Source organism: Onychomys torridus, unplaced genomic scaffold (genome assembly GCF_903995425.1).
Source record: "Onychomys torridus unplaced genomic scaffold, mOncTor1.1, whole genome shotgun sequence".
NCBI lineage: Eukaryota > Metazoa > Chordata > Mammalia > Rodentia > Cricetidae > Onychomys > Onychomys torridus.
This window is the reverse complement of record NW_023413528.1, coordinates 1-8,665: the sequence shown is the minus strand read 5'-3', so window position 1 is coordinate 8,665 and position 8,665 is coordinate 1. Positions and strand designations below refer to the sequence as shown.

Genomic DNA, 8,665 nt, shown 5'->3' with positions numbered 1-8,665 from the left:
AAGTAGTCCTAACTACAGGGCCATTGCCCCTGTGTCCCAGTGCTGGCTTTGATGCTCTGGAAAGGTTGGGTTTGGGTTTGGGTTTGGGTTTCATGGTAGGAACTGTCTGCCTCCAGGACACTATATGGGCAAAGTTTGGGGAATTCCAACTCTAGACCTGTGAGGAAGATCGCCCTAATACATATGTGCCTTGCCCAGGTATGCACCTGTGGGCATCCTGTTCCTGATTGCTGGGAAGATTCTGGAAATGGAAGACATGGCTGTCCTTGGAGGTCAGCTGGGCATGTATACTCTGACTGTCATCGTTGGCTTGTTCCTCCATGCTGGTGGTGTTTTGCCCCTCATCTACTTTCTCGTCACCCATCGGAACCCCTTCCCATTCATTGGGGGCATGCTACAGGCCCTCATCACAGCCATGGATACCTCTTCCAGGTATGGCCTTTCCTTGAACTCTCCCTGAGTCCATTCTTCATCTTTCATAGGTTCCTTTATGTACCCTTCTCTCCACCTCCCCAAACACCTCTTCTGGTTGTGCAATAATACTAGAGGACTCTTGAAGCTCTCTACAGGTGGCCTATACTTGGGGATCTAGTCTTGTGTTTTGTGGGACTCTTCATAACCTCCTGTTTCTTTTGTTTCTCTAGTTTATAAGGAGGAGAGACGGATGCCAGTTCTGAGTTTTAAGATGGTACTGGGTGAGTAATACAAGGCTCAGAGTCTTGGGCTTCTTAGGCATTCCTCTCCTCTTTGTGCTTTTATGGGGTTACTAAAGTGATGCTTATATCTCCATCATCCAAATTCAAACAGCTTGACAAAATATCCCAAAGATCCAACAGATAGAGAAAATATTTTTATTGTCCTCATTGAAGAATGTACCTTTTGATCTTTGATCTCTTCCTAAATAGGACTGATACTATTGTATCCAGAATTAAATCAATCTGATCATTGTGGAACTAGTCAGCCCCCACTCCTACCTCCAGTGCTGTTTCTGATACTTGGGAAAGGTTGAAGTAGAGTTGAGTGCTTTGCAGTAGTCAATGTCTAGTTCCAGGGCCAAAGATTTGAGTCCAAACTTTAAGTTTCTTGGCATAAAGCTGACGACACAGGGGACCGTTCTTGCAGACAAACTGACCCCAAATGAGATGCCTACTCTTTCTACTAAAGTTGTCAGTCAAATGAAAGTACACACTGTGAAGTGGTTGGGGAGAAACCTAAGGGTCCTGTAGATGGGGTTGATCCTTGTGCAGTCAAACACTCTGTCTTTTACTGTTCTGCTTCCGTTTCCGTTGCTGTGATAAAATACCCTCATAAAGGGCAGTTTTGAGAGTGGGGAAGGGATTTATTTGGATTCCAATTCCAGGTTATAGCCCACTACTGTGTGGAAATCAAAACAGGAACTTGAGACTGGTAGTCACATCACACTCAGACACAGAGAATAAATGCATGCTTGCTGGTTGCTTGTTTATGCTCAGCTTGGTTTCTCCACTGTTAAATATTAAATGACCTTCTGCCTAGGGAATAGCACCACCCATAGTGGGCTGGGTCTTCTCATATGAATTAGTTAAGACGATTACCCAAAGATAATTCCCATAGGATGACCAAACATAGTAACCTGTGGAGACTCTCTTGTTAGGTAATTTCTGGTTCAGTTGTTAACAATTGAAGTTAGCCATCACTTTTGGACTTTGGTGTGGGAGGTCAGCCATCTGAACCGAACTGTGTCATAAACTCTTGGTGTGAATGGGTCAAGAGACATTGCTCTGGGAATGTCTACCACTGAGTTCTCTCTGCATCAGGAGTCCCACTTCCCCATGCACAACTGTCATTCCCACTTTCTACTCCTTGCTCAAATTCCAAACTCTTCTGTATGTGCTAGAGGGAATCCCTCCTTTGGCCTCTTGCTGCTACTGCCCTATCCCCATCTTTCAACTCCCTATTCTCAGCCTCCAGAGATCTCTTCCCCCAGCTCTGCAACCCTCCCTATCACTTTCCAATGCCTGGAGGAGGGTGTGGCTATGGACTGCCAAATCATCAGATTCATGCTGCCTGAGGGGGCCAATGTCAACATGGATAGCACCAATCTACCAGGCCTTGGCAGCCATCTTTATTGCTCAAGTCAACAACTATGAGCTCAACCTGGGCCAGATCACCACAATCAGGTGAGACAATAATGTTATCAACTGGATAGGACAGACAGGGTGTACAGCATCTATTGACAAATTTCCTGCTTATAGTTGCATCTCATTCCTACCTAAGATATAATATTATGTATACACAAATATCCAAACATCTGAAAAACAAAAAAGCAACCTGTGAAACATTTCTGGTTTCCAGTATTTTGGATGAAGGATATAGGATGCTCAACAGCATTTTTCTCCATGGGTGATTTTCTCACCCATGTTGCTTACTGTCTGCCTATCATACAAGAATGAAAATGTAAACTCTGTGAAGGAAAGTATTTTCTTTGTTGGAAATTTCTACCATAGACATATCCTGACTTAAGATGGTTTGACTTACGATCTTTCTTACTCTCCCTCCCTCCTCCTCCCTCCCTCCCTCCCTCCCTCCCTCCTTCCCTCTCTCCTCTCCTCTTTCCTTCTCTCTCTCTCTCTCTCTCTCTCTCTCTTTCTGTCTCTGACCTGGCTGGTTGGTTCTGTAGACATGTGCCACCATGCCTGGTAATAGAAATATATTTTAGCTTATAATGGTGTGAATGTGATACACGTTCAGTAGAAACTACACTTGACATTTTTTTCTATTTTGTATGTGCCTGTCTGAGTCTGAGTTCCCTTCATGTGTGAAGGTGTTTTCTAAGGTGAGAAGAGGGCTTCAAGTTCCCACTGGAGTTAAAGGCAGCTGCCTGGTACGGGTTCTAGGAATAGAGCTTCGGTCCTCTGCAAGAGCTGTAAGTGTTCCAAGTGCTCCTAGCTGCTGAACCATCTCTTCAGCCACTTGCTTTAAAATAGTTTTAAAAATTACATTTACATTTACGTGTGTGCATGCGTGCGTGCATGTGTGCGTGCATGCATGCATGTGTGTATGTGTGGGTGTGTCACAGAAAACATGTGGAGGCCTGAGGACCACTCGCAAGACTCATTTTTCCTCTTCAACAATGTGGGTCCTGGGGACTGAAAGACTGTCAGATTTGGCAGTATAGCATCTGTATCCACTGCCCCGTCTCTCAGGCCCCTACTCTTTGTTTTTGATTGGAATCTTTTCCTAGGCTAGTGATGTGGTGGTTTGTTTTAATTGTCCATTTGGCAAAATCTGGAATCACCAGAGGAGAGAATCTCAAGGAGGGCTCCTTGGCCTTTGGGTATGTTTGTTGGAGATTATCTTTATTGTTTTAATTAATGTGTGAAGGTTTAGCCTAAAAGTAGGCAGTACTTATTCCCTTGGTTTGGGTCCTGAGTTGTTTAAAAGTTGAGAGAGACCAGACCCATTGGTATGCACACATTTTCTCTGCTCTTGACTGTGGATGATTTGTGGCTAACTGCTTCAAGTTCCTGCCTTGACTTCTCTATCATGGACTATAACCTGGAATCATGAGCTAAAATAAAATCCTTTCTCCCACAGTTTCTTTAGGGCACTTTTTTAAAAATCTCAGTAACAGATGAGAAAGAAGCCTAGACAGGCACTATCCTTGCCTCTTTTCTGTCACAATGAGAAGATAGGCATATGTCTACCATTCTCCTGATGAGGCAGAATAGGCTCTGAGTTCATGTGCAAGGTATAAAGCTCATGAATGGAGTTTTCTTCCTTGAAGGCCCATTCTTCAATGCCAGTCTGAGAATTTGCTCAACCACCATTCTGATAGAGCTGTCCTCTGTGCTAGTCATCTCCCCTTGTTCTGTGTGTATGGCTATAGAAGCTAGAAAGGGGTTTCCTCAACTATTGAGGAGAGAGCTGGCATCTGGGCAGCACTACTGCCTTTGCTGGGAAACTCAGTGGCCTTTATAATACATATTACATTTTTGGGGGGGCAATTGGAGTTAATGCTGGAGTTTTCACATAGGCCACCTGTGACTTCATAGTTCCTACTTTCAAATTCATATTAATTTGCAGGACTAGAAGTGGAAACAAGGATTTATACATGCTAGCCAGGTGCTCTACCACTGAGATAGATCCTTTGCTTTTTAATTTTTTAAAAAATAGTTTATCTGAGCAAGAAATGGTCTCTAGTGGGCTGGAGAGATGGCTCAGCAGTTAAGAACACTTCCTGCTCTTGCAGAGGACCTGGTTTGGTTCCCACTACTCACATAACTTATGTTTATCACCCCACTTCCAGGAGACACAATGCTCTTTTATGGACACCATGGCCACCAGGCACACATGCAGAATACAACATACATGCAGGCTAACATTCATACATATGAAATGAAGAAAACAAACAACTTCAATCAAGAAAGAAATAGGCTCCCAAACCAAGATGGGCTGGAATGTTCTGGCCTCCAATGTAGTGAGCTGTATTTGCCTTCTTAAAAAACAACTCTCCCTTGTGAACCAAAGGCTGTGGAGCCCCCAGCTGAATTAGGCCCTCTGGATAAGTGAGACAATTGAATAGCTTGAACTGTTTGGGAGGCATCCAGGCTGTGGGACCCGACCTGTCCTTAGTGCATGAGCTGGCTGTTTGGAACCTTGGGCTTACACAGGGACACTTTGCTCAGCCTGGAAGGAGGGGACTGGACCTGCCTGTACTTAATCCACCAAGTTCAAATGAATCCCCAGGGGAGTCTTGGCCCTGGAGGAGATGGTAATGGAGGGGAGGGCATGGGGGGAAAGTGGGGTTGGGGGCGGGAGGGGGGAGGACAGGGGATCCCATGGCTGATATGTAAAATTAAAACACAAATATAATAAAAAGGGAAGAAACCCCACAACTCTCCTTTTCCAGCAGCAGCTTTCTTGAATGACAGCTGACAAAAGGTGTGTGTATTTGAAGATGTGTTTTATGATGATTTGCTCCTTGTGCACTCTGCAGAATGATCAGCACAGTCAGGATGATTTTTATATTTGTCTCCTATGGTTTCCTTCCTTCCCTCAGACCCCCTTCTGGTGCCTGTGTCTCCTCTCATTTTCTCATCTCCTCCTTATTTTCCCCTCTCCTCCTCTCTCCTCTCTCCCTCCTTCCCTTCCTTCTCTTTTCCTCTTCCTCCTCTCCCTGTCTGTCCTTCTCTTCTCTTCCTCTCTCCCTTCTCTTTCTCTTTGCTGATGGTGAGAATAGGCTTCAGGTCTATTCTCTTTGAAATACAAACACAGTATCATTACCTACACCCTCCACACCATACATTAGATTTCTGGAAGCCAGTCATCTGGTATCTAGACATCTTGTACCCTTTGACAGACATTCCCAACTCCTAGCCCATCTGCCCAGCATCACAGTTTCTGCTTTTTGCTTCTGTGACTTCAACTTTTTAAATTTAGTTTCACATCCAAAGTGAGTTCATGAAGTATTTTTCTTTCTGTCTTGGCTTGGAAATTTAACTTAAGGTGCCCTTCCCTTCCCGATCTTCCAATCTTCTGTTCTCTCTTTCCTCCTGAATTCCTGACTATTGCCATTTGCAGCATCACAGCCACAGCTGCCAGTGTAGGAGCAGCTGGCATCCCCCAGGCAGGACTGGTCACCATGGTGATTGTGGCTCACGTCGGTCGCCTGCCCACAGAGGACATCACGCTGATCATAGCTGTGGATTGGTTCCTGTGAGTGTGCCTTGGCTTTGACCCTGGCCTCTTCTCATAACTTTTCCTGAAGGATTCTGGAAGGACAGGGTTGTAGGATTTGAGAGGTTTAGGGAGGCATTGGGATGGTCTGTTAGTGATGGCTGTAGACTCCAAGCCCGTAGATTTATCATCTGTGGGACTTATAGTGAGGAGAATTCTGAAAAGGAGGTCTCCATCTATCAGCCCCTCCCCCACTACTTTTCAGACCATTTCATACAGAAATCATACAAAAGTGTTCAAATTTTTTTTTAACTCAAAAATTTAAAACAGTTTTTTCCTTAGTGAAATGTTAATTCTGAAGAATTTTAGAAGTGAGAAGAAAACACAAGTTACCTGCTGTGTTGAATAGTGAAGAATTTTGGCTTATAAGTTCACCTGTGATGATGGACAAAAGAATTTTGGTGGATTTATGAGCTGAACGCTATCAATACACATGTTCTCTCTTTCTTCTCTCCTCCCCTCCTTCCATCTGCTATTTTTCACTAATTAAATTTGTCCTTTGACATGTCATACATGTATGCAGTGCTTTCTGGTTACTTTCCCCACTCTCTCCTAACTCCTTCCCACCCTGTCAACTTTCCTCCCTACAACTCCGCTCCCCACATTCATGTCTTCCCTTTGTGATCCACTGAGCACAGCGGAGACGTTTGTGTGTCTTGCTGTGAGACTGTGCCATGGAGCTTAGTAGGCTTGTGGGAAGACACACACCTGAACACAGTGACTCCTAATCCATTGGCAGGGAGGAGCCCCTCCTACCCTGTTCCTGCCCCTCCTCTCTTGCTCTTTCCCTCTTTCCTTTCTGTCCTTCTTTCTCCATCTGTCCTTTTCTTCTCTTCCATCCTCTCTCCTTTTTCTCCTCCTGTCTCATCCCCTCCCTCCCTCCTTTCCTTCTGTTCTTCCTTCCCTCCCTCCTCCCTTCTTTCCCTCCCCTCCTCTCTCTTTCTTTCTTTCATTCTCTTTATACTTCCTACATCACTACCTCCTTTCACCATTCCTTCCCTCTTTCTTTTCTCTTAACATGGAATTTACATAAAATGTGGTTTTTCATTCCAATGTGGGAGCTTTGAGCAAGACCAAGTCCCATTTTCACAGGACTAAAGTTCCATTTGAACAATCCCCAGCCTGCCCCACACCTACATAGACTCATGTCAAACAGCCTATATCAAACATTCATATCTAATAGTCTGCATCAGACACTTGTACCTAACAAGTCTACATCAGATGCTCATGTTCAATACTCTGCATCAGATGCTCATGTTCAATACTCTGCAACAGATGCTCATGTTTAATACTGCATCAGATGCTCATGTTCAATACTCTGCAACAGATGCTCATGTTTAATACTCTGCATCAGATGCTCATTTTTAATGCTCTGCATCGCTGCTCATGTTTAATGCTCTGCATCAGATGCTCATGTTTAATGCTCTGCATCAGATGCTCATGTTTAATACTCTGCATCAGATGCTCATGTTTAATACTCTGCATCAGATGCTCATGTTTAATACTCTGCATCAGATGCTCATGTTTAATACTCTGTATCAGATGCTCATGTTTAATACTCTGCCTCAGATGCTCATGTTTAATAATCTGTATCAGATGCTCATGTTTAATACTCTGCCTCAGATGCTCATGCTAAATGCTCTGCATTAGATACTCAGGTTTAATATTCTGTATCAGATGCTCATATATAACAGTCTGAATTAGATCCAAATGTTTAACAGTCTATATCAGATCTTAATCTCTAGCCATCAGTATCAGACTCTCATACCTAATCATTTTTAGGTTAGTCATATTTAGAAACAAGAGTCACAAATTAAAGAATAGATCTGAGGATTTAAGTGATGATATTGTTAGGAAGGAAATCTGAGGATGAGCGGGGCCCATTCAAGGTCATGTGGTTGTGAATTAACCTGGAAGCCCTTCTAGTCTACCCTGGGTTCTTGAAGGAGCCTTTCACCCCCTCCCATTAATCTATCTATCCTCCACCAGTGACCGGCTGCGTACGATGACCAATGTACTGGGAGACTCAATTGGAGCAGCCGTCATTGAGCCTTTGTCCCAACGGGAGCTGGAGCTGCAGGAGGCTGAGCTGACCCTTCCCAGCCTGGGGAAGCCCTACAAGTCACTCATGGCACAAGAAAAGGGGCATCAAGGGGTCGGGGAGGTAATGAGAGTGTCATGTGAGAAGTTTCCAGCTCTGCCCAGGGAGGAGGGAAAGGACTGGGAGGGGAGTCCTGGGGACAATTTGTTGCCTAACGGACTGTGGGCTGAACACGCATGTTCTGTGTGGCTTCTCTGGGGGCTGCTGAGATAAAAGAGAAGGATTGAAACGTCTCCATGGTATATTCATCACTGTTGCATTGGTGTGCTTCAAATACAAGAACAACCTAAGGGAGGGAAGAATTATTTTGACAATGGTTCTAAAGGGTTTTAGTTCTCTACAGTGGGAAGGCATGATAGAGCAGAGCAGCTCACTTCATGGTGGTCATGAGACATGAGAAATGGGAAGTTACCAGGATGGGACACATCTCTCCAAGACACACTGTACCTGTGAATACTTTCTTCAACTATCCCCTGCCTCCTCCTTTTGACTACTTTCCAATATAAGTATCATACTAGGAACCACCAAGGGACTGATGCATTCATTAGGTCAGGACCCTCATGATGGAATTATCTCTGGAAATGCCCTCACAGACACACAGAGGTGTGCTGTATAAATTTTCTAGGCACTTGTTTCAGTCCAGTCAAGGTGACAAAGACAGTCCGTCATCACAAAGGTCTCTCTCTGTCCATTTCTGAGTATGATGAGAACTTGAAGGATGGTATGAGGAGAAAAGGGAAGGAAACATTTGGAATTAGGGGAAGGGAAATCTTCAAATTCAATAAGAAAGATCAACTCACATTTTTTTCCCTGTTGTTGTTGTTTTTGCGAGACAGGGTTTTCTGT

At 44.2% G+C, this 8,665-nt stretch overlaps 1 pseudogene; it reads left to right on the top strand.

Moving 5' to 3' along the window:
* The first annotated feature begins 184 nt into the window (after window positions 1-184).
* On the top strand, window positions 185-7,882 carry LOC118576323 (annotated as a pseudogene).
* The last annotated feature ends 783 nt before the right edge of the window (window positions 7,883-8,665 follow it).